Raw genomic sequence first — 27,459 nt, 5'->3', positions numbered from 1 at the left:
ATCATCACAAAATGTCATTTGTTGTCTCCTATTATATAACCTTTGTCTTAAAGTTTATTTTGTCTGGTATAAGTGTTGCTACCATAGCTTTTTTCTTTTCATTTCCATTGGCATGGAATGTCTTTTCCATTTCTTTACTTTCAGTCTGTGTGTGTCTTTGGATCTAAAGTGGGTCTCTTGTAGACAGCATGAGAATGGATCGTGTTTTATTATCTATTCAGCTACCCTTTGTCTTTCAATTAGAGCATTTAATCCACTTGCATTTAAAGTGATTACTGATAGGTACATAGGTCTTGCTTACTATTCATATTTTCCTACTACTTAAAGAAGTCCCTTTAAATTTTTTTAAAACTTTTTTTTATTGTTGCTCTAGTTGTCTCCATTTTCTCTATACTATTCCCCCCCAGCCCAGCCACCCCCACTTCCCACCCTTAAAATTTCTTTTAACACTGGCTTGGTGGTGATGAACTCCTTAACCTTTTTTATTATCTCGGAGGCTCTTCATCTGTCTTTCCATTCTGAATGACAGCTTTGACAGGTAGAATAATCTTGGTTGTAGGTCCTTCCTTTTCATTACTTTGAAAATTTCATGCCAATCTCTGGCCTGCAAAGAGTTTCTGGTGAGAAATTAGCTGACATCGTCTTATAGGCACTCCTTGTAGGTAACTAACTGCTATTCTCTTGCTGCTTTTAAGATTTTTGCTTTAATTTATTGGCATTTTAATTATGATTTGTTTTGAACTCCTCTTGTAGTTTGTCTTGTTTAGAACTCTGCATTTCCTGGACTTATATGCCTATTTCCTTCACCAGGTTAGGGAAGTTTTCCATCATCATTTCTTCATACTTTTTTTTTAAATTCCTTGCTCTGCCTCTTCTCCTTCTGGTACCCCCAAAATGCAAATGTTGGTATACTTGATGTTGCCCCAGAGGCCCTTTAAACTACCCTCATTTTTAAAAATATTTTTCTTTTTGCTATTCTTATAGGACATTTTCTATTTTGTCTTTCAAATCTCTTATTCAATCCAATCTGCTGTTAATTCCTTCTAGTGTGTTTTTTATTTCAGGTATTGGAGTCTTTATTTCTGACTAGTCCATTTTTTATGGTTTCTGTTTCATCTGAAGTTCTGTTTCCTTGATGATCTTAGTAAGTTCCTGGATCATCTTTGTAACCACTGTTTTGAACTTTGTATCTGGTAGATTACTTGCCTACACTATATTTACTTATTTTTCTGGAGTTCTCTCCTGTTCTTTCATACGGAACTTGTTTCTTTAGCTCCTCATTTTGTCTCTCTGTATGTGCTTCTATTTATTAGGTAGATCTGCTATGTCTCCCAGTCTTGGTAGGGTAGCCTTGTGTGGTAGGTGATCTGTGTGGCCTGGTGGCACAGTCTCTGATCACCTGAGAGCTGGGTGCTCCTGGAGTGTCCTTTATGTGGTTTGCATGTGACCTCCTGTTCTACTGGGTTGTTGAAAAAGTCTGTTTTTTTCCCCCATATGATGGATCCAGTAGTGTCTTTAGTTGCATTCAAAACAATTTTGTTAGATTGCATTGTGCCAGCTGTCATGTCGGCAGGCATTAAAAAAATCAAAATTGGTCAATTTTTGTGCAGCTATTTTAATATTGAAGATGGAAGAAGATACACAACATATTCAGCATATCATGCTTTATTATTTCAAGAAAGGTAAAAATGCAACTGGAACACCAAAAAAAGATTTGCGCCGTATATGACAAGGTCCGGTGACTGATTAATATGTCAAAAGTGGTTTGCCAAGTTTCTTGGTACTACTGACATTTTGGTCAAATAATTCTTTGCTGTGGGCCTGTCTTACACATTGGAAGATGTGTAGCAGCACTGCTGGCTGCTACCCACTGAAGGCCAATAGCGGAAGATGGCTGACATTCTCAAAACATCCAAAACAACAAAGTTATTGCTAAAAATGAAAAATGTGTCTTTCATTTTACATAAAACACTGAATGAGTTTTTTGGCCAACCCAATAGTTGAGCCTTGATGGCTGTTGGCACATCAGGCGGGCGGGACTGAGCCTCAGGCTGACTGGCGGTGAAGACTGGCCATGAGCACAGCGTAGAAACTGCCGTGAAGGAGCTGATCCCATGGAGTGGGATTCCCCCCCCCCCCTCCGTGGGGCCTGGTGCCTGCTTACACCACTGTTTGGTGTGCCCCTTGTGGAACTAATTGGGTGGTGTTCAGTTGTGGCCTGAAGCTGGCGACCAGGTATGTGTTGTTTCTGGGCCTCCTGGAAAGGGTTCCTGTGGAGGCCACGGTTGGCCACTACCTATGACTTGCTGGGCGCAATGTAGTTGGTGCTACAAAGTGATCCACAGTTGGTAACTGCCTGTGCTAGGCCTAGAGACATTTGGGAGAGGCCATGCTGTGAACCAGAGCCAGGTGCCACAGGTACCTGGAGCAACTCAGCAAAAGGCGCTGGGCACCCTGAGGCCTGTTACCGCCTACTGCCCATTGTTCCACTGGTCCATGTGTCAGTACCACACCACCTGATTACTGTTGCTTTGTATAAGTGTGGCGCCTTGAACTTTTTCCTTTTCTCAAGACTGTTTTAGCTACTTGGAAGATTGTTTTAGCTACTTGGTATCCCTTGGCATTACATGCCCATTTTTGGAAGTTTTTTCCCTATTTCTGTAAAAATACCCTATAGCTATTCTTAATCTTTGTCCTAAGATGCAGTTAAGTAACTTGGAAAGACTTTGATCTTTCAGGTCTTGCTTTGAAGTTTTGTTAGGCAGAACCAGAGCAGAATTTAGTCTACAGCTTTGGTTCTCCACAGGAGGTGATTATATGCTCCCCGGAGGACATCTGGCAATGTCTAGAGACATTTCTGGCTATGACGAGCGAGGAGGCACACTGGCATCTACTGTACTGAGGCCAGAATGTCTTACAATGCACAAGAGATCTCCTTACAACAAAGAGTTATCCAGCCAAATTTCTAGAGTGCTGTGACTGAGAAACCCCACTCCAAGGGCTAATTATTCCCACTATTACTACGGGATGATTCTGAGTACTCTACCCAATAGCCTACAGATTACTACCTTTTATTTAGTCTGGCTGATGGTATGAGTGCCAAGCACTGTTCTTTTTAAACCTTTCAGGTGGTTCTTTCCCAGGCTCCATGTAGTTTCCTCACACACATGCACTGATCAGAATTCTGCTGAATACTGGAGGAGCACCCTCTGCAGATAGGTGGAATTCCCTGTGCGGTTCTTTCTTCAGGTAGTATGCACTGTGAATTTAGCTGCTTTGTCTCCCCACATTCTCAGGTCTGAAGGCTTTCTACTCATGGTCACCTCCTTAAGCTGCAGCCAGAAATCTCTCTCAAGACTGCAAATGAGGCAGTCGGAGGGCTCACCTTGTTTATTTCCTGACGCACAGAGATCACCGTCCTTTGTTGCCTGACTTCCAGTCTTTTAAAATGTGAAAACCATCTTATATATTTTGTCCATTTTTGTCTTTTGGTTTTTGGTTATTTCAGGCAGGAGAGTAAATTCATCTGGCCGGAAGCCAAAGTTAAAACTGTACATTTAAATTTTTTTATGTTTAAAAATTGGAAAGTATTTCATGCTCAGCATAAAAATCAAGAACTACTGAAATACCTGGGAGGTACTCTTCTGGACTATTTCAATTTCAGCCCATGGGACCTTGTAAGAACTCAGCTGTTGTTAGTACTACAGGGCACACTATCACTAGTGTCCATATTTAGGCTCTGGGTGGTGTGGCTCAGTGGGTTGAGCCCCGGCCTGCAAATGGAAAGACTGCTGCCTTGATTCCCAGTCAGGGCACGTGCCTGGGCTGCAGGCCAGGTCCCCAGCTGTGGGCAACTGATGTTTCTCTCACACAACTGTAAGAGGTGAAGATATGCATATTTTCTGACCCTCAATTCCACTTCTGGGAATTTATCCCACCAGAGAAACTCCTATAAAAATACAGGAGTAAGTGAAAGTAGGTTTACAGTTGTTCATATGGAAAATACAATAATAAATAAATAAATAATACCAGAATCTACTCTGTGGTTCACATAATCACCTGTATTCCAGTACCGGTAAAAAGCACAGGACTCTGACAGCATCAAAAAGTTGTAAACAATCTGAACGTCCATTATCAAAAGACTAGGTAATTATAATATTCATTTAGTGAAACTTTCCACAACAGTTAAAATGAGGTAGATACCTGTACTGACATGAGAAAATCTTAGAAGTATATGTTAAAGGAGAACAATATAGAGCAGATATCATCTGTAAAAATTTTAAAGCATTAAAATCGCTCTCTATGCCACTAATGGAAAATATAGTGACATATGTTAGTGGAAAATATAGACATTTGGATGGGAAGAACAATTAACACGTGCCAACTTCCGGACCGCTGGCAAGGGAAGGGATTACAACAGGGGAAGGCCTTCAATCATAATCTCCAGTGCCTCAGTTCTGACAGAAAATAGAGAGTTGATACATAAAATAATCAGCAAACTGCTGACACTTCATAAAATCTATGAGAGAGAAAATATGAGTATACATTATGTTCTCACTACTCTTTTTCATGTTTCATTATTTTATAATTAAAACTATGATGAAAAGTTTAAGCAAAATAAACTACATCAGGGCACATCCTGCAATAGCACACAATGGGACTTCTTTTCCTAATGCATTTTACTTCACCATCCTTTTCATTTGGTTTTAAGAAAATATAGCAGAAAGCTTATTTTTAAAGCAAAGTATATAGTACAGTCACACCTCGGTTCTGGAATGACTTGGTTCTCGAACAGTTCGGTTCTTGACCACATTGTTCATGGAAGAAATGTCTCTGCTGTCTAACAAAACTCTGGGTCTGGATTCTCTACCCGCCCACCCTTTCGTACTGACACCTGTATGACCCGTCACGCGTCTCTCAGACAACAGAGGAGATTCGGTTTTCAAACAAATCACTTCGCAAACAGTTTTCCAGAACGAGCTAAATTCAAGAACCGAGGTTCCACTGAAACTTCCCTAAGTTAACATTTCAATCTGGGAATAAAAGGAAAGCTTATGTGCGTCGGAATTTGTCTTTAGGCTTAAATAAAAAAGTACCTGGAATGAAAGGCTAAATAATTAACAGGGGCTACCCACAGCCAACCAGCTTAGACACAGAAGTGCACAAATACGAAATTAACAGTTTGTGAATCTAACAATTTACATACAGTTGACGTGACTCCATGTGCCAAGCACTTTATACAAATTATTTTTAATTCTTAAAACAACCCCTAATTGTGGTGGTTGAATCTATTGTTACCGATAACGAAACTCGAGCTCACTAAGGTTAAGCAGTAATGTGCCGGTACCACGCCGCCAGTAAGGACTGGAGCCACATAACGCACACGACAGAGCCACGGCCATGTTTCCACTGCAGGGTCAGGCCCAGAGGGCGCTCTGCACCCGCCACCTCGGTATTTAACTATTCAGCTTTAGAATTAGTCTGACCCTGCCCAACTTTTGCCATCTTCAAAAATGTTGCTTTAGTGAATTTCAGAATCTTGAAAATAATATTAACTGGCTGATACAATGTTTTGTGTATGTTTCGATGTGATCATTTTTTCCTTTAAGTCTGTTTATTCAGTTCCTGTAAGTGTCTCAAGACAAATTCACTAGAGATTTTATTCTTAGTTAACAGTACTGGCCTGAAGTTTGGGAAACAAAAAATAAGTTTGAAACTGATTCTTCATGGTGGCCCCAAACCAAACACTAAGGAAGGCTACTGTACTATTATTGCAAGGAACACATGCCCCTATTCAGGGAAGTAAGTTCCACACTTACGTGCTTTCTGATTTATAAAGCACGTCACCTATTTTACCACATTTGACTCACATCAATTCAGTGAGTTAAGCAGAACTGAGAATATAGCCCTGGCCAGGTTGCTCAATGGACTGAAGTGTCGCTCCCACACACCAAAAGGTTGCAGGTTTGGTTCCCAGTTGGGCGCGTATCTAGGTTGTGGGTTCCATCCCTGGTCAGGGAGTGAATGGGAGGCAACTGATAGATGATTCTCTCTCACATCCATGTTTCTCTCTCTGTCTCTCCTCCCTCCCTTCCCCTCTTAAAAGCAATAAAAAATTACATCCTCAGGTGAGGATTAAAAAAAGAACTGAAAATATATATTTTATATTATAATAGCATTATATTTCCTCATATTATTTTATTGCCAGTTGACATATGAAGAAACAGACTCCAAGACGTTAGTTGACCTACAAAGCCTAGGTCACCCACCGGTGAATACCAAAGCTGGTACTACTTTCAGGGTACCTGAGATCTAGTGTTCCATGTTCTTCTCCATCAACCACACTGACTCTTGAATGTGCAAGAGCAATGAAGACATGAAATACGTTGTCAAGGCAACCAAGGAATCATCTTTCCGCAGGATATTTAAGGAAGAGATTTGAGCCTTTTTCATGTACATGGTGAAATTAGATGACTTGAGGTTTCCAAAACAATTTTCCACAAGGTTTTTAACTTTCTCAAATCTAACCCCAAATTCTTCCTTTTTTAATAAGTAAAATGTTATTTATTTACTTATTACATTCAATAAGAACTATCATTCAGAAGCAAGACAATGCCATGAGTACATAAGCCAGTAGGAATAAAGCAGGGGGTTTTCAAGGGTATACTACTAAGCATTACTAATAATACTGATTTTCATAATAAATGCTATAGAGATGAAAACATACAAATATGAAAATCAGGTTAGAAAGCAAACAAATTTAGATAAATAGGTTATATCTGAAATGCCTATACTTCCCATATGGCATTGATTCTGAAAGTCTTTCAATGTTTAGTTAGCCTTTTTGATAAAAAGCTACAAGCCATCCACCCAGAAAAATGCACCAGATCTGAATTTTACATGTGATTTTAGGGAGTTTGCGGATGCACACCCAACCCTAAAGCCCCCCATGGACTTTCCGGAGGTCTATATGCTCCAGGTTATAAATTCCAGCCCCAGTTTTTCCAAAAGTTCCCTTGGGAAGAAAACATTTAAAAATAATTTCTTGGAGACCATGTTCTCCACATCAATCTTCAACTTTTCAGTGGAAAGTAATCAGTTAACCACCGAGAACTGCTGACGTAAAGCTAAGCACCAGTCCTGGCCTAGTGGCTCAGTTGGTTGGAGCGTTGACCTGGAACCGAAACGTTGCAGATTCAATTCACAGTCAGGGCACACACCTGCCTAGGTTGTGGGTTGGATGACAGGTCCAGACGCATAGGGGAGACACCAGATCAATATTTCTCTGTCACATGGGTATTTTTCTCTCTCCCTTCCTCTTTCTCTAAAAGCCATAAAAATATGTCCCGAGGTATAGATTTAAAAAAAAAAACTAAATGGGGTAAAAATCCAGATAAGAACCTTAAAACTCATCTAGTCCAATCCCCTTTATTACAGATGAGGAAACTGAGGCCACATCTGTGTGAGCCCATACCTCATGTACTCAGAAAACAATACAGTCACCAACAATGGTCTCTCCGAGTGCAGAAGTAACTAGTAGGAAATATTAGGGAATGAAACTAGATCTATAAGTAGCTGATGTATGTATTTTCACTAGCATCCTAACTTAGTCCTTTTGACAAAGGATCCCACGTCACAAATAGTTCAAGTGATACTCCAGGAGAGGAGAGGACAGGCCACAAAGCAGAGGCGGCATAGTGGGCCGTCACTCCTTTGGTCACTTCCCGGACTTGACATCCTGCAGCTTACACGTATAGCTGGTGGGGTAGATTAGTGGGTTGATAGCAAACCTATCTTCACCAAATGGCCAAATAGCTTTAAAAGATGCCTGCAAGAAACAGGGTACTGAAACTATATTGCAAGCCTAAGAAAATGGCAGAGCCTAGTGTGAGTCTTCAGCAGCTCCATTAGAAAATAAAATAGGGGTAAATGTGACCACAAGTTGGACATAAAATTCAAAATTACCAAGACTATCAAATTACAGTGTTACACCGTCATTGACAGTAAACACTGCCCTGTGTATACATTGTCCCATGATATAGTAGTTAAGGATATTATAAAATCCATCTAACTAACAGCACATTTTTGGTGGTTAAAAAATAGCATCGCTTTTACCCTGCAAGACTGAGAACTGGGTTGGAAACAGTTGGAAGAAAAGAGAGTGAAAGAACCCTAAAACCCTCAATTCCAATAGGAGGACGAGGTCAGAAAGGTCAATAAACCTTTAGAATTCTAAAAGCAATTCAAACCAGACACACTGAGCATTAGAGATTAAAGTCAGCACTTAGAAGAAGAAAAAGCAAGGAGTTCGAGATGCTTCCAGTGCACACCTAACCCCTGGGGCTGCTCTTTCCTCCGCAGGCTCTTAGAGCTGGGGCCTCAGCAACAGGGTCTTTTACAGAACTGACTCAGTCCACATGAACATGGACTTTTTGAATGGCTACAAAAGGCCACACCATTAGTAACATTTGTAGCTGTGCAAAGTAACATAATAAGGGTAATCAAATATCATGCTTGTTGGCTAGTAAGCTGATCTAAACTGGGGAGCATAAAGGAATGCTATCCCCCCTCCTCTGCAAGAACACAATTTAGCATTTTGGCAGGTTCATTACGAAAGGACTGGCGCAAGGCACAGCTTTTGTTGGATTCCAGACACAATACAGGGAAGGGAATGCTGGTTCCTAAGAAAGTCGTAAAGGATGTGTGTTGTTGTTGTTTTAAAAGAACTGTGTGACATTTGTCCAAGGCATTCACATTCCAGAGTTAACTAGTCACAATGTGCTGTGTCTCTAAGAGCCACACAGCCACTATATAAATAAATTTAAGTGGCTGACTGCTTCACCAACCTGAGTAGGTTAAGTCCTAACTTTCTACTTAGGTTTGAGAGCTCAGGTCACTGCAAAAGGGAACATACTTAACTTTTAAAAAGCTGGCCTGTTTTAAGAAAACTCAGGAGTATTTAATTCTTTGGCACTAAGACCTATGCAAATTGCTAGCAGTATCAGTAACCAGGTTTCCTCGACATGCATCATTTAAGACGGTCTCAGCTTTACCCAGGCTGGGAACTGCTCATTTTCTGCTTTACTAAGAAAAGAGCTAAAGTAAGATGTCTGCAGCTCCCAGGGTGAAGACACATAATTCTCAGTCAACTTCAGAAACCATTAAAAGTGCTCAAAGTGAAAGGGAACATGCTTATCTGTACACTATTTATAAGGCAACTGTTTAAGAAAGTCTTTAGTAAAACAGGGAAGAAAAGCTTTGAAACAAGAGCACTATCTCCAAATACATTTTGTTACTTAAAAATGTAGAAGAGCAAAAGTAAAGGCAGACAACTTATTTCAACTAAGACATTTTCTTCAAACTTCAGATGCTGGCATATAATCTTCCCACATCCCTTGGACTGGCAACATTCCACTGCCATTTCGTTCATGTATCAGTGGTTTCCTTTAGAAAAAAAAGAGGAGTTTTGCTTATCCATGATTACACCATAGACCGGAAGAGCTGTTACATCAGACCGAAAGGATCAGGCTTTGAAGCAGTAATACAGATACATCCCGGATGGCACAGAAGGTGCCCTACACAGTCACTTCAGCCTTTCCTAAGTCTTTATACATATCCCTGAAGGGAAAATGAAAGCCAAATCAAAAACTACCAATCTAAATTTTTTAATCCAACCCTGAATAAACCAAACAGTCCTTTTTCACCTAACAAGTATTACTTAAGGAATACAGAAAACAGAAAAACTAGAGAGAACTTTTTAAAAATGAGAGAATTCTTTTTAAAACAGAAAAACTAAGAAAAAATGAAAAATTGTGTGTTCCTTACACCATGGTTACTGTTTGCATTGATTAGGCAAAGTCCAATCCCAAAAGCTAGAAACGTCCTAGATAACAAACAAACAAACAAACAAACACACGAATGAAAAACCCATGAAGGTGTTTCTCTCAGTCTAACCATCATTAAAAAAGCAGCTCTGGAGTCCGAGACTAGCTCACTGCTGTTAACAAACTCTGCATACCTGCTCCTGTTGCTCTTACCGCCTGAGATTTGAAGGCCCGAGGAAACAAATCCAGAAGACGTAAAAGCAGGCTCTATAAACCGTGTATTCTCAAACAATCCTCTGCCCAAATTCAGCGTTTGACCAAAGAAAACAAGCAACTCCACACTGAAGTGTTCTGCCTACTACTACAGATTTTAATCTTAAAAGAACCTGGTCTCAAGTAGAAAGGCCAATTTACAACATGGGTGTGGCTAGAAAGTATAAAAAAAAGAGGGAAAGTGTAGACGCCATCAACATTTCTGCTGGATTATGACTGTGCCTGAAATATTATCAGGATATTCACATTACCTTTTAAATTCTACTAAATCAGGTCTTCTTCCTAAGAGAAGGGACTGCCCTGTGAGGTCTTATATTTTTACAAATATTCCTTTATTATTTTAATTTTGAAATAGCAATTTGCTTTTCACCAGGTGAAAAATCATTTAGCATTTAAGTACATATTGAGATTCCTAATCAGAAAACTGTGTTAAACATTAAAAAAACACACACAACTATACCCTACTGATTCTTTTTACAGTCATTGGACTAAATTCAAGCAAATATACAAAATTACCTTTGAATGGTAACTAGAAACATAGAATTACATAGTGTGAAAGCAAGGAAGTATACCTCAGGGGGTAGAGTCCCATTCTACTCTTTAAGTGAGGCAAGAACAAGCCCACTTGTAAAATCTATCATCTATTTTCACAGAATGGTTAATTCTCAGAAGAGGAAGTCTGAAACACCATTCCTGATAGCTTCATCAAAGTAAAGAATGGCTGTTAAAAATTGTGTCACAAAGTGAAAGACAAAGTCAAGGGTTTGTATGTTATAAGCCAGTTTAAAAATGAAAGTACATACTGTATAATTCCATTGACTTGAACTTCTGGAAGACGCAAATAATGCATGGTGAGAGAAAGGAGAGCAATGGCTACAGGGAAGAATCGACTGCAAGGGGACCTGAAGAGACTCGGGGGATGATAAAAACGTTTTGCATCTGCATTGTGGTGATGATATCGTGGGTGTATAATCTACCAAAAATTACTGAGTAGTTCAATTTCAATGGGTACTGTCTATTATACCTAAATTTTACCTCAGTGATTGTTAAAAGCACACACACATGCATTTAATATTTAGAAGGTACCTGTATTAAAAAAGGCTTACTGTTTGTTGCTCCATGTGGCAACTGAACGGTAGAACTAGGACTAGTAAAACAGAAATACCAAGAGACAAATTCTGCACCAATATAAGGAAACATTCTGCCCAGGCGGTGCAGCCCAGGTTACCTCTGCAACACTAGGCTCTCTTCATTGGGCCTGAGGCAACAGAGACTCCAAGTACCATTTGGGGGGCACAAATGGTGTTGTCTTCGGGGGTTCCTACATGGATAGCTGGATGAAGGGAGCAATTATGTTTCTTGCATCAAAAACCCCGTTATTTCAAGGAAGACCATTTATGGATGTTTGCCACCCTGCTGCTGTGGTGAGAAATTCTGCTGACTTCCAACTAAAGCATGAAGTCACGAGGTCAGATTTACCTCAATAACTTACCTTCACTTTGCAGGAGAAGTCTATTATGTGCCCAATGCAACCTTTTAGAAAATGGATCCAGTCTGGTTATTTTCTGATTTTTTTAAAAAGTAAGCTATAAAGTGAAAACATTTAGAAAATAAGAAAATTTAAATTGAGCTGAAGCACACCATGCACAAACAACCAGTGCCTGTATGTGATGAGTTTCCGGTCTCTCTTCTGTGCACATGTGCGTAAAGACACAGAGGTTGGGGCCAAAGTAGGTTTACAATTGTTCATATGGAAAATAATAACTTAATAAATAATAATACAAGAATAAACTGTCCTTCACATTCTTATAACCGTAGACCTACTTTGCCCACCCTGTGCAGTTTTAGGTAACTTTATTAAGTGTTACCCATGTCATTAGACACTTTTTGGAAGCATGCCTGTCATGTTTCATAACAGCCCATATTATGACTATACCATGATTTATTTAATAAGTATTCATGTTGGTAGGTAAGGCATTTCCAATGTTCCCCCTTGGAAACAATGTGATTCCGGAACACAGAAAACGCGTGGGAAATAAGGGAACTTGCAGTCCTGAATCCAACTTCTCTAACAGTCTATCCACTTCATTTTGTTACAAGCAACTTCACTTTCCACAGTTAGGAAGTGTGGCAGATAGTTAAAATGCACAGCACGGTGGCTGCTACCTTTGTGGACAATAGTTTTGTTTTGTTTTGTTTTTTGTTGAGTGCCTACAACCAAAATTCAGGGAAACTCAACCAAAATTCAGGGAAAATATACCGATTTGATCTCAATAACAACTGGGCAGAAAATGTTGTGGTGCCGAGTCATTGACCAGGGCCAAGTGCATGGTGCAGTTTTCACAGTTTGTGAAGGCAAAAGTATTGTTCGAGCCATTGCAATTACTCAATAAACACTGAAAACTAATATTCATACTCAAAGTTGTTCCTGTAACTCCAACTACTTGATAAAACAGAACATCTGGAAGAGAATTTACTTTTCCATGTCTGTACCCTCAGGGCAGGAGCCACATCCTTTAAATCTCTAAACCCACATACGCTTATTTGGAGGTTTGTTTTAAGGAGTATTTCTACAATATTTAAATAACTTTTTTTGTATCTTAAAGACAGTTTCTACCCATTTCTCAACCTTCTAAAACATGAGGGTAGCAGTTACCCAAGAGAGTAGCAGTTACCCAAGAGAGTGGAGGCCCTTGGAAGGAAGCAAGGAGGTTTCTGGGGTTCTGGTAATAATACAGCTTACTGGTACAGGGGTTGACTTTGTAAAAATTCATCAGGTTGTACACTTATGATTTGTACATTTTTCTGCTTGTATACTATACATCAATTCAAGACACAAAAACAAAAAAAAAATCCACTCTTTTGCCTGACAGGACATGAATGAACATATTCAGTCAAAGATGAATGGAAACTTCATCTTTGAAGTCCCAGTTTTAGTCACTTTACATTAAACATTCTTAGCAATGTTCTTCTTTCAACAACATTGTGAGGAAACAATAAATACACACACCTTGCAGAGTTTGGGTGTATCAATTCAATAGGCAATCCTGAGCACCTATCATGTCCAAGACGCTGCAGGGGTTTCTTTAAGGCTACACAGCAGGGGTGTCAAACTTGTTTTCACCGGGGGCCACATCAGCCTCCAGGTTGCCTTCAAAGGGCTGAATGCAGAGCTCCTTGCCCCTAGTTAAGGGGTAGTTGCATTTATAGTCCTAAATTACATTCGGCCCTTTGATGGCAACCATGACATTGATGTGACCCCTGGTGAAAATGAGTTTGACTCCCTGATCTACAAATTTAGGGAGGACAACATCATAGAGAAAAACTCAAAAATAACCTTTGAAAGACTATCAGATGTTATGGATTTTTTCATCACCTCAATTCAGCTCCTAGTAAAAGTGAGCACATCCCATACTTTAGCACCTTGGAAAATATTGCCTAGAATAAGTAGGTATCAAAATGTGTCATTAATATGTATTATTACAGATAAATGGGTATAAAAATTTCTCTCTTTTAAAGGGCAGACTTGGCAGCTGAAGTGCATGAACAAAACTGCATAAGCATGAGAGCACAGGGGATGCAATGAGGAACTGAGAACAAATATCCTGGCTGAATAAGTGTGCCTATGTCACACCATAATAATCTTATTCCGAATCTAAATGACCAGAGAAGTAGGCACAAGGTGAGTTACCTCCCTTTGAGATACACAGAGATAAGTGTTGCTGAAGTTGTGCTTGACATACCCACATACAAAAACCCTGACACATTCTTTCTAAAACTACTTGTTTGGGGATCTGACCCTGAGATGATTTCAATTTAGAAAAATACCCACTTAAGTCACATTTTCTCATACACACCAACATTAGTGCCTGGAGCCTCACCAGCACCATTAACCACTGCTGTCTTATCTGTCATCAGAGGCTGGCAATGTATCTGTGGCAGGCAGAACAGTCCCCCTCAAATGTGCCCCAAATCCTAATCCCCAGAACCAGTGAATATGTTACCTTACATGGCAAAAGGGACTTTGCAGATGTGATTAAGGGTAAGGACCTTGGAATGGTCAAATTATCATAGGACATCTAGACAGGCCCAATCTAATCACGAGGGTCAAAGAGCAAAGAACCTTTCCCTGCTGGCTGAGATGAAATAAAACGAGGAGAGATCCAAGGTGTGCTGACTGTGAAGACAGAGGAACGAGGCCATGAGCCAAGAAATGCAGGTGGACTCCAGAGGCTGGGAATGGCCTCCAGTTCACATCCAGTAAGAATGCAGTAACCTCAGGCCGACCACCTCAAGGAACTGAATTCTGCCAACAAGCCAAACGAGCCGTGAAAGCGATCCCACTCTGGGCCTGCAGAGAGGAACGCAGCCGGGCCAGCAGCTTGATTTCAGCCCGGGGAGCACGTGAGCACGTGCTGGACTTCTGACCTATGGAACTGTCAGATAACAAATGTGCTTTTTCAGTCACTAAATTTGTGGCATTTTGTTACGGGATCAATAGAAAACTAATATAGGCTCAAACAGTTTTTTTCAGGGCAGGATGTTCTTATCACCTTGGCCTCACAGTGCCCACAGGGAGAAAAGCTATCATTTGAGAGAAAGAGAGGGTGAGGAGGGGCCAATATTAGCTTTACAGCTCTCCTGAAATTTCTCCCCAATTGGTTATACACACAAATTGGAAGTTAGTCAGATATTTGGCTTAGCAGCTTCAAATATACAAAAACTAAAATATTCAAGATTCTCCCAACAGTAATGAGCAGGGACGCCTCCCTGTCTTAACCCCGCCTTACAGACCAGAGCCCAGAGATTGCTACGATTGACATTACATGTTACCCATTAAATGCCACTGCAATTAGGTGCAGTGGTTCTCATTAGTAGTGTTAAAATCGCCCCGTGGGGCTTACTTTAAATGTAGATTTCTGGGCCTCATCCCCAAGGACTGTCACTCAGAAGTTTTAGGGTGAGGCCCAGGAATCTAATTAGGATCAAAATTTTGTCCCCTGCTGACTGACCAACACTGCTGAAAGCATTGCCCACTTCTCCCACCAACCACCTGACCACGTTCTATTCTGACTATTCTGACCATGGCCCAAAATGCAATTCTTGTCAGGAGTTAGCCTAACAGGTAGCCCACAGAACAGACTAGATGGTTAAGGGTAGTTCTGATACAAACAGATGTGGATTTGATTCTCCTCCTGTCTCTTAATAATGGAGTGTTTGGGGCAAGTCACTTAAGTTCTCTGTACCTCAGTTTTCCTCATCTGTATAAAGGGAACGACAAGACCTACCTGCCCATAGGGTTGTTATCACAGATTCAGCAGTTGTTGAAAGAAAGTAACTGGTCAGTTACTGTGACTCTTAACACCACTATAATCCCATTTTTGGATGAAGTCAGAGCAAAATATTTATAAGCAGAAGTAGTTAGAATTCTGTAGCATTTTTCATTCCTATAGAGTATCTGAAAAGATTAAATATTTAATAGAAACAAGCCTCCACTCCAGACTGCATGGTATTGAGTATGTTTACACGACACTGTGTTACAACGCAAAGTAAATGAAGGGAACCATAACATTCCTATCTCTTCGAGGTTGTACATACACCAAGAGGCATAATTTTACACCATGCCTCTAAAAGGGTTGGGAAATGTACCTCTATTTTCACCTTAGAACATTAAATGCCAACTGAATGGACTGTTGAGACAATAATCACCGAGTATTTCAGTGACTAGCCAGGCCTCCATTCTAATCTGAAAACTGCTGAAAGTGAGACCTAACATGCTCCAGCCTACAGAGCACGATTAACCAATCTCCTCTGTCAAGTAAACACGAAGGACATAAACAACCATGTCCCTAAACAACACAGGGTTCAATCGCGTGAAAACGAATGGACATAAACAGGAAGCAAACATCAGTGTGGCTGAGTCCACGCTGATGGCCGATGACACTGTCACTGTCGAACGGCCAGCAGTTGGGTCCCAACTAGATAAATAAATTGGAGGCTACATTTTTAATTAGTACAACACAAAATAAACGATCAATTGCAAAGGATGATGTTGGAAGAAACAATACTGACTTCATCACTTTCTCTTTGTCCTTTAATGTTTTCCTGTCTCTGCTTGTCTTTATTCCTTCATCAGTCCTTCTTCTCGAGTTCACGCTTCACAGAAAAGGCAGGAAACACTCGCAGACAAGAAAAAGGGCATCTGAAGAAAGTCTTTATGTCTGCGCCCACTGGTCCTCAGACTACAGTTCTCTAGGGAGGGCAAGGTTAGCTGTCGGTGGAAACCCACTCTCCCGGCTTTCTGTTTCTCTAAAGGCCTATTGTGAAAGCGGTGATCCTGGCCTCTCTCTACGCTCCTTCTTCTCTCTCCCCCAAAGGAGAGGCACGGATTCATCTCACAGGAAGAGGGTACGTGTCTTGGGTCCACTGAACCTCACTCCTGTGCTGCAGTGACCCTTAACCTCTCACCACAACAGAATCACAGAAAGGACTCGTTAAACATGAGACTTCTAGGTCTGGGGTGGAGATCACAAATCAAATCTGCACTTCTAACAAGTTTTTATTCTTTTTTTAAACATTATTTATTTATTTTTAGGGAGAAGTGAAGAGAGGGAGAAAGAGAGGGAGAGAAACATCAATGTGTGGCTGCCTCTTGCACGTCCCCTACTAAGGACCTGGCCCGTAACCCAGGCAGGTGCCCTGACTGGAAATAGAACCAGCAACCCTCGGGTTCACAGTACAGCACTCCATCCACTGAGCCACACCAACCAGGGCTGCGTTTCTGCCAATGCTATAAAGTAACACTGACAGGGCTTGCCTGGGGACCAAGCTTTGAGAACCACTGCTTTACTGAATGGGGCTGAAGTGTTCAAGGTCATTGCCCTCACATGGCTTCCCTCTTCCCTCTTTAGCAATAACTTGTCTTCAGAACACAAGAGCTCTCCCCTTCTTCCATATGGTAAACAACCCAGAAGCAACTGTCCAGCAGGTAAGCCTGGGATGGGATGCGTAGAGCTAAAATTCTGGGAGAAAAGGTGTGAGGAAGACCATTTCACCACACAGTCCCAACCTGCAATCCAGGAGTACCAGGAGTACAATTCAGCTGTACCAGGAGTAAAGTCATTATTTTGAACTCTATCTGAAAGGCCTGTGTTTCTTAATCAGTTCAGATAATAAAGAGAAGAACAGAATGAAACATCAGCCCCTTGAACCCAAGGGCACACAGCACAATGGTTGTGGGGATGACAGGAAAATAGGACAATAAACTCCAAAGGTGTGACCTCATTCTGGAAGTACTATGACCCCAGTCTGGTCTAAGCCGCAGTGCTGAAACCAGATGTCATCAGCTGTGTGTACTGAATGATATTCCTGCTCCTTAGAGCCGTGTAAGCCGTGTAAGCCGTGTAAGTCCTCCAAGCCATGTAACCGGAGAGAATGTGATCTGGGGCCTTCAGGAACTGCTGCCTAGATGATTCCTCTGAGTTAATCATCAACCACTGCAATGCGGCTGGCTGACTCAACAGCTCCCTCCCCACCCACAGCAAAGCCAAGCCCTCCAGCTGTTCCCCAGAGCTCAGGCACCCCAGGGACGTTCCTCCTACCCTGCTAGCCATCCTCGGGTCTGGCAGCTCTGCTTCGGTGCCACATTCTGCCCACCCACCCACATCCTGTCTGGGATGTCCAACCTCTGGTGTCTCTGGGCCACACTGGAAGAAGAAGAGTTGTCTTGGGCCACACATTAAACATACAAACACTAACAACAACTGATGAGCAAAAAAAAAAAAAAAGGTTTTAAGTAAATTTTTGATCTTGTGTTGGGCCAAATTCATAGACAGCCTAGGCCACATGCGGCCCGTGTGGGTTGGACACCCTGCTATAAGATGCTTTAGATGGGTCTCGGATGACACCCCAGCTCCACACCCTGCAGTGGAGCCAGTTTCCCCTGTGTGCAGCCCCACTCAGCTCCTGGAGCCCCCCACCACCACTGCGGGGTTCACTATCCCCAGGCCCTCTCTCTCCAGGAGGTTAATCCGGATAGCAAAAGGTTTTCTGTAAGAAGAGCAGCAAAATTAAGACACAGTCTTATTAGCCAAACCAGAAAAGAGAGTAAAACCCACACAGGGTCTTGCATTCTGTACCTCCATGCTCCTGGGCCCCCACCTCAGGGCTCCTGTAACTTCTCAGTGAACCAAGAGGCTCTGCCGACTGCCAAAGGGACAAACGGGATCAAACCCTGCCTAAACACATGCCCTGTGTGGCTCACTGTTGTTTTTTTTTTTAATTTTGGAGCTAACATATAATAATTAGGAAATTACCAGGTAACACAGAATTCACATCTCTATTTTACCTTTGAAAATCAGAAGGTCTGGCAATACTGAACCCACATTTCCACAGGCTAACACCAGGCTAAGCCGGGACAGTCCTGCCCTTTAGATAAGGTGTAAGCGAGTTGCCCCAATCCTTATGAAGCACTGCCATCCTCACCTTCCCACAGCCTGTCGTCCACAGAGCGCCCGTGAACCAACGGAGTCAGGGAGGCGCGCATAAGCTTCACTTCCTGCCACTGTGAATTTCCCGAGATATCCCTGAACTCTAATTACAGGGTTGTGCAGTGGAAAGAAACATACATATTTTCTCTGCAGCTGGCTGCCGCTTCCATTTTCAGTCATGAAGCCATAATTGTAGGAATCATGAACCAATGGGCAAGTGTTTACCCCAAAGTGGCCCAGACTCCTGGTGAATGAGGGGAGAGAGGGTAAAGGTACTCAGTACAAAAAGCCAATTTTCTTTTCAACATTTCTGGTTCCTTAAAAGATCAGGACTCATAAAAGAAAAAAAATAACCAGGTCTTCTGTTGCTACAGGACAAAAATTCCATTATCCAAAGTTACCAAATACAGAATTTTATGGCACATTTAATTATTTTAAATTACATATCAAGCAAATAAAAGCTTATTGTTTGTAGAAAGCCCCTATCACCTAATAGCCCTTTTCACTTAGCAATAAACTAGATCTCAGGAAAAGTTTAAGAATTATTAACGAATTAAGAAATGAGCACTGTGCAATATAAGTGTACAAAGATCCATTCTTGTCTCATATCAGCTGTTGTTGGCGTGTACAGTGAGCTGGCCGAAAGTGCTGCTATGCCCCACGAAGGGCTGCAGTATCACGGACGGAGACTGGTTCCAGAGAGGCACCCTCAGGGTTAGCTTTCAGATTCCGAATGTTTGCCCATAAGATTAGATTAGTCAGTCAGTGTCAAGGTACATACTTGATTTTCAAAATTCTTCTCCCATTTCTTTCTTTCCAAGGAGGTTGGCACTTCAATGGGAAAATAAAATATCACATTTGATTGTCTTTCTTCTCAGAGACTTTCTAGGACAAGAATGGATTCTGTGGTCCCTTTCCTACTGGTTCAACATAAAACAGGCTCAAAAGGAAATTAGGGAAATGTAAAGAGTCAGCTAGAAATCTTTCACAGGTGAATTCACTTAAGATAGAAGAAAAAGAAGATGATTAAAAATAGGAACAGTAAAATGACAACAAAATTATAACTATCAACAACCAAACCTATAAAAACAAAAACAAACTAAGCAAACTAATAGAACAGGAACAGAATCACAGAAATGGAGATCACATGGAGGGTTATCAGTGGGAGGGGGGAAGGGGGAGAATGGGGGAAAAGATACAGGGAATAAGAAGCATAAATGGCCTACAAAACAGACAGGGGAGGTTAAGAGTAGTATAGCAAATGTAGAAGCCAAAGAACTTATACATATGACCCATGGACGTAAACTAAAGGAGGGGATGCTGGTGGCAGAGGGGTGCAGGACAGAGGGGAAAAACAGGGGAGGGGATGGGACAACTGTAATAGCATAATCAGTAAAATATATTAAGAAAAAAAAGATCTAATCTTTTCTGGTCAAACTGGAGGAACCAGGAAACTTGGGTTAAGGCTAGGTCCGTAGTGAAATGGCCACTGAAACAACCAACAGAGATTCCTTTGGAATACAACTTGCAGATCACAAAGTGTTTTCCCATAATGTGCCATACACAACAGAATATTCTATAAAGTCTATACACAAATTATCTGTATTATGATTCCTGAGCTGAACAGGATGCATCACTCCATTGTAAATCCAGCCCTGCCCTGTTTCTCAGTGTTAACTCAGGAAGCTCAGAAAAGAGGAAAAGCCTACCTAGCACACTACATTTATTCCCAAGTTAGTCTAAATTGATTATCTTTGCTCATGGACAGGTTAAAATTAAACAGCAAAAACTACTAAAACACTTACTTCCTATATGTTTCCTTTTTCAATTACCTGAATGCTTTTTATCAAAAATAATTTTCTGGACTTCTGGCCAAGATGGAGGCATAGACACACTGTGCCTTCCTGCACAACCAAAAGAAGGACAACAACAATTTGAAAACAAAAAACAACCAGGAATGACAGAAAACTGAACTGTATGGAAGTCCAACAACCAAGGAGTTAAAGAAGACATATTCACCCAAACCGGTAGGAGGGGCGGAGACAGGCAGCTGGGCAGAGGACTCATGGCAAAGTGGCGGCTGGCAGACCTGGCAAGGCGGGGGATTGTGGACTGGGTGGTCCTGCAATCGCACACAGATAAACTGGGAGAAACAACTGGGGAGCAGGACAAACTGCACAACCCAGGGTCCCAGTGCAGGGAAATAAAGCCTCAAACCACTGATTGAAAACACCTGGGGGGGGGGGGTGGCGCTGAGGTGCCAGGAGAAATGCCCAGCCTCACAGGAGAGTTTGTTGGAGAGACCCACAGGGTTCTAGGGTGTACACAGCCCACCCACAAGGGAATCAGCACCAAAAGGGCCCAGTTTGCTTGGGGGAAGGAGTGGAAGGGATTGAAATCCAGCAGAGTGGAGCAAGTGCCATTGTTGCCTCTCAGACCCCTGCCCCATGTACAGTGTCACAACCCAGCAACTGAGTTGCCCCGCCCTGGTGAACACCTAAGGCTCTGCCGCTCACTACATAACAGGCGCTTCCAGACCCGCCCCCCAAAAAAGGCCCAAATGAAAGAACATATCAAAGCTCCAGAAAAAATACAACTAAGTGACAAAGATGTAGCCAACCTATCAGATGTACAATTCAAAGCACTGGTGATCAGGATGGTCACAGAATTGGCTGAATTTGGTCGCAAAATAGATTTAAAAAATGAAGGCTATGCTAAGTGAAATAAAGGAAAATGTACAGGGAACCAAGAGTGATGGGAAGAAAACTGGGACTCAAATCAATGGTTTGGACCAGAAGGAAAAAAGAAACATCCAACCAGAACAGAATGAAGAAACAAGAATTCAAAAAAATGAGGAGAGGCTTAGGAATCTCCAGAAGGACATCTTTAAACATTCCAACATCTGAATTATAGGGGTACCAGAAGGGGAAGAGGAAGAGCAACAAGTGGAAAAGTTATCTGAACAAGTAATAAAGGAGAACTTCCCCAATCTGGCAAAGGAAATAAACTTCTAGGAAGTCCAAGAAGCTCAGAGTCCCAAAGAAGGTGGACCCAAGGAGGAACACACAAGGCACATCATAATTACATTACCCAAGATTAAAATGAAGGAGAGAATTCTATAAGCAGCAAGAGATAAGAGGACAGTCACCACTCCTCCTTCAAAGGAGTGCCCATCAGACTGTCAGCTGATTTCTCAAAAGAGACCTTACAGGCAAGAAGAGGCTGGAAAGAAGTACTCCAAGTCATAAAAAGCAAGGACCTACATCCAAGATTGCTCTATCCAGCAAAGCTTTCATTTAGAATCGAAAGGCAGATAAAGTGCTTCTCAGATAAGGTCAAGTTATAGGAGTTCATCATTACCAAGCCCTTACTATATAAAATGTTAAAGGTACTTATCTAAGAAAAAGAAGATAAAAAATATGAATAGTGAAAGGACAGCAAACTCAGTTATTAACAACCACACCTAAAACAAAATAAGCAAACAACTAGAACAGGAACAGAAACACAGAAATGGAGATCACATGGAGGGTTATCAACAGGGGAGTGGGAAGGGGAAAGAGGGGGAAAAGGTAGAGAGAATAAGTAGCATAGATGGTAGGTAGAAAATAGATAGGGGAGAGGGCAAGGATAGTATGGGAAATGTAGAAGCCAAAGAACTTACACGTTTGACCATGGACATGAACTAAAGCGGGGGAATGTGAGTGGGAGGGGGTGTGCAGGGCAGAGGGGAGTGAAGAGGGGAAATGGGACGACTATAACAGCATAATCAATTGACCTGGGCACCAGCCTGCAGTGCCCATGGCATTATGGATGGGATTTGAGACAAATTCACATAGACTACCTAGTCCTATGGAGAAAAAGGGGCAGGCCACTCTCTCTTAGAGTCTTTCCTTCTGAGTCAGGGTCTATCAGCTAAGAGGCTACAAAACTTTGGAAAACAAACTCATTTCCTGCTTGGGCCTTTATCATGTAACTAAGAGCATTCTTAGCAAAGCAGGCTTCACAGGATTTTACATATCCTTTCTCAGGCCTGATCACCCAGGGTGATCAGCACAGGGCCCTCTGTCATTGTTTCAGGCTTAAGTCAGGCAGAGGAAGCAGACAGCTAAGGAATTTTTGAAGACTTCTCACGGACTCAGGGGGAGCCAGACTTCCCCAAAGCTGAGGGGTGAGGGTCCATCACCCCCTTTCTCTATAGCCCCCCAAGTCTTTCCCTGGGGCCTCCACATGATCATGCCTGTCTTAGGTCATTCCCTCCTTGGGGAATCTTACTCATCACTGGCTAACTGATCAAGCACCGGGGGCCAGTTACGGAAAAAGGAGCAGAAGCAGAGCTTTGTCTCCTTAGTGGCTTATGGTCCAAAGGTCACTCACTCAGCCTTAGCCATGGGGGTTTACAGCTCCTGAAACCAGGAAGGGCGGCTCCCAACAATCAATAAAATATATTTTAAAATAATAATAATCTTTTAACTTTTATTCACCACTTCTATTTTCTTACATTGCAATTAAAAAAAAACAGTTTATCTACTTAATGCATATATTTCAGTACCTAGGAAGGCACTGTAAGTATATCATCAGGAACCCTGGCTCTGGAGTTGGAATTCTTGGGAATGAACATAGACGCTGATTTTTAACCTTGGGCGAATCATTCTGAATCTTGGTCTTCGTAGCCAAAAAACGAAGATGACGATAATAATATCAACTTCATAGTTTTCAGAAAGATTAATCAAAATGAACAGCAAAGGGCTTAGAAAAAGACCTAACATATAGGTAGTGGCCAATAGATGTTAGGTATTATTTAAAATATTTGTGATTTTTGGTTTTCATAAAATTAGTGGGCTTCCATAGTAATGTATGTGTGAGTACTTGTATAGTATGTATTTTGCATAACATAACAACTTGTATACTGTACGTTAAAATTTATATATTATGCAAAATACATAATTTGGAGAAATGACATTCACCAATGACTAATGGAAGTGTTATTTGTTGAAGAAAGACCTGGATGAAGTTAATTATGTTTAAACACTGAATTTGAATAAATAAGCAATCATTAATGCATTAATGCACTTCATTATCTCATTGTGAGAATAAAACCATACGGAGCTGGTTCTAGACCAGGGCTTGGCAAACCCAGCCTGCAGCCCGCACCTGGCCCACTGCCTGCTCGCACACTGCCTGTGAACTGGAAATGGTCTTTGCATTTTTCAACAGTTGAAAAAAACTCAAAAGAACAATAGTTTGTGACATGTAAAAATTGTAAGAAATTACAATTTTAATTTTAATGCTAATAAACGAAGCTTATTGGAACCTGGACGTGCACGTTCACTTGTGTATTGTTTATGGCTGCTTTTGACACTCGAGAGGAGAGTTCTGCAGCTGAGACAGAGACCACAGGGCCCGCAGAGCCTAGAATCCTTATTGTCTGGCTCTTTACAGGACAAGTTTGCCAACCCCTGGTCTAGACTGTTGTTCCTATGAGGGCAAAGACTGCTGGGGCACAACTCAGTGCCTGGCCCAAAATCGTGTTCAGTAAACATGTAATGAAAGAATATGGTATCAGCATAAGGAGCCTGAGGTGGGGCTACTCACATGTACAAATGATAGCTGTTCTCCAGTAACAGAGTTTTTCAAACAGTACAAGAGAGAACTGCTCCTGTCCACACAGCCCAAGCAGGGTCTTTGTTACCCTGTCATTCCAATGGTGGAATCTGGGGCACACCGAAGAGAATGGGAAAGGGCACATCGTGAGGACAAACTGAGGAGGAGCTCTGCATTCTCCAGTAGTACACTTTTACAAAAATAACAGCATCACAAAAACACAACTGAAGAAAATTAGTTTGGAAAAAGCATTTATACAAAAAAAAAGTACACACACACACACACACAGAGCCTTACTTCACCACAACCTTATTTCTAGAAGTGGCTGCTGAAAAGGTTTGCCATGTCTTAAATTGTGTGTGTGTGTGCGTATCCAAATTACAGTAAATATTAGGTCTCACTGGACCTGTGCTACGCAGGCATCATCCGGAGTGTGGCCTTCCACCTAGGGAGCTCCCTTTGTCAGGAAGTACAGTGGCAGCTAGCTTCTACAGGACAGCTACCAGCCTGGCGACAGTTCTAATGCAGACCATTTCTGACAGGGCAAGTTGATGGAACTGGAGAATATTTATTTTGGAGATGAAATCACAGTCCTCAGTCTGATTTAATTTAATTAATTACTAAACATTTCAGTACACTTTTCTGACTTTACTGGAACTGCTTTTGTGTTCTATTTTGTGTGTTTTGCAAACCAGTTATCTTGCTCCAAAGAAGGTGGGCAGAAGCATTTATTGCTCACTGAATAGCCATATGTTCTCCCTCATTTCCAGTGGGGTCATGTGATTAGTTCCAGCCAATGGGCTGCGAGCACAAGTGATTGCGCTCTCTCCCTCTCTCTCTGTCTGTCTCTGTCTCTGTCTCTGTCTCTGTCTCTGTCTCTGTCTCTCTCTCTGTAGGCCAGACTCTTTCAATGTGATCCTGGAACTCCCCTTCCTCTACAATTTGGAAGCCCAGTGTAAAAACAAAACCCCAGCAACTTGTTTCTCTGAGAACAGCTGCATGAAGAACAGCCAGTGCACACTGACATTTATGTGAACAAGAAATCAATGAAGATTTCAGCATTAATTTGCTACCGCGACATACCCTACTCTATTCTGATTTCTAAAAAAGTCTGAGCAGAAAGAAACCTTCTATCTGTCTGTGATCAACTATCCTGGGCTATTTACGAGGATTAGCTGCACAAGCAGGGAAATTTTCCAAACCTTCCTCAGGTATCTGTGCAACATTATTATTTCAGTTCAAGTGCGTTTACAGATTATTACCACATTTAATTTGACTCAAAGGTAAAAGTTAAAAACCAAATCTTTCATGCCACTCACTTATCAAAAGAACTTCAGATCTGGCTGAGAGCTGCACTGAGAGATGCCCACTGAGTTGTGACCCCTGGCAAGCCTCAGTGGGGGCCACCCACCTAGTTCCTTTCCTGCCTTACGACCCCTGGGCTCCATTTCCAGGAGCCGCATGTGCACTCGGGTCACTACTCCACAGGCAGACACCATGTTGTAGTGCCCTGGACACAGCTGGTGCGCTTTTCCTTTGTTGGCAATCAACACGCTCTTAGCCAGACTGACTCTGGAGGGGCCTTGGATACAGAAGTGCCATCTCTGCTGGCTAGTGGTCAAAATGGCCAGTAAGATAAGGACTCAAGCCTATGTCCCTTGACACATTCAGGATTTAAAGCCACTGGAAACCCTAGATCCTGACAGCATGCTACAGACTTCCACAGCCCGAGGTTCAATTCTCGGCTAACCTCCGACAGCTATGTGAGTCGGAGGACCCAGACTCTCCAAGCCTCAGTTTCCCCCCTTCACAAGGCAGTTGTGAAGATGAGTGGAACTGATGTAGCTGGAAGTACTATGTGTTAGATTCTTGCTGCCTCAACGCCATGGAATTCTTCTGAATCTGAATTTCTATCAACTTTATGTTTTACTATAAGCAAAACAATATTCCCAGTTACATAAAGCAGTGAAAAATATACCTTTGCCTTTACCCTTAGATACTATGTAATGACAGTCTCAAAAATAAACTCTACTACTTAATCTGATCACCGTCAATATGACCAAGTCCCTGCCATGAAAATACATCTTGAGTTAAATATCTGGTCATTTTCCAGAAACAACTGAATCATTTAAATTCCGAAGAATTTCTTAAGTACACTTCTGCTTGTTTCCAATTTTGGGATTGTATATTGCAACCAAGTAAATTGCTCTAGTCCTTTTCATCGTAAAAACCAATGTCACCACAGCCTATTCATAAGGGTAAAAAGAAAAATGAGACAAATTCCAAAGGAGAGGCATTCTATAATATATCTACTACAAAGTTCACTACTCAAAATTCTCCAGGTCATTTAAAAAAAAAAAACAGGGACAGTCTGAGAATTGTCAGTCAAGAGAAGCCTACAGAGAAATGACAAGTAAATGCAATACATCATAAATGGGATCTTGAAACAGAAAAATGGCTTTAAGTTAAAAACTAGGAAAATATGAATAAACTATGCATTTAGTTAAGAATGCTATAATAATATTGGTTCATTAATTATAATAAACATACCATGCTAATGTAAAATGTCACTGATAGAGTAAACTGTGTCAGTGTGGGGACCCACAGTACTCAACTGTCTGCTGAATTTCTGTTGATCAAGTGGTTCAAAAATATAAAGTTTAATACAAAAAGAAATGTCGCCACAATGAGAGACCACTTCACACCCACTAAGATGGCCTTAATCAACAAGACAGATTACAGTTAAGTGCTGATGAGGATGTGGAGAACCTGGAACCTCCACACGTGGCTGGTGGGATGTAAAATGGTGCAGCCACTTTGACAGAGAGTCTAGCAGTTCCTAAAAATGTTAAACACTGAGTTACCATATGACCTAGCAATTTCATTTCTAGGTGTATGTCCAAGAGAAATAAAAAGGTATGCCCAAAATCACTGGTTCACAAATCTCATAGCAGCATTATTCATAATAGCCAAAATGTGGAAATAACTCAAATGTCCATCTGCTGACGAATGGATAAGTCAAATGTGGAAGATCTAGGCAATGGAACATTATTCAGCCAAGAAGAGTGAAGTGTTGATGCTACAACATGAAGAAAGCTTGAAAACACTATGCTAAATGAAATAAGCCAGACACAAAAGGCCACATACTCTATCATCCATATATACAAAACTTCAAGGATATGCAAGTTTATAGACAGAAATTAGATGTGTCAGAGCCTGGACAGGGTAAAGGAGGGGTGCAATAAGAAACGAGGAATGAGTGCTAATGGATA

General features: G+C 41.4%; 1 protein-coding gene across 2 annotated transcripts in view; it reads right to left on the bottom strand.

Moving 5' to 3' along the window:
* Positions 1 to 27,459, bottom strand: part of PLS1 (plastin 1) — a 102,135-nt gene that overhangs the window by 63,232 nt on the left and 11,444 nt on the right. Inside the window, exon 1 of one of the 2 annotated variants that reach the window (XM_037040254.1) lies at positions 10,019 to 10,171. The exons of the other annotated variant lie outside the window; for it this stretch is intronic. The gene's annotated coding sequence lies outside the window, so the exon portion shown is untranslated. Of the gene's footprint in view, positions 1 to 10,018; positions 10,172 to 27,459 lie in introns of those variants that run through there. 2 annotated transcript variants of the gene reach the window in all.

The sequence above is a fragment of the Sturnira hondurensis genome, unplaced genomic scaffold (assembly GCF_014824575.4).
Source record: "Sturnira hondurensis isolate 20B ecotype Veracruz unplaced genomic scaffold, ASM1482457v3 Scaffold0000396, whole genome shotgun sequence".
Taxonomy (NCBI): domain Eukaryota; kingdom Metazoa; phylum Chordata; class Mammalia; order Chiroptera; family Phyllostomidae; genus Sturnira; species Sturnira hondurensis.
The sequence above is the reverse complement of the archived record's forward strand: the minus strand, read 5'-3'. Positions and strand labels throughout refer to the sequence as shown.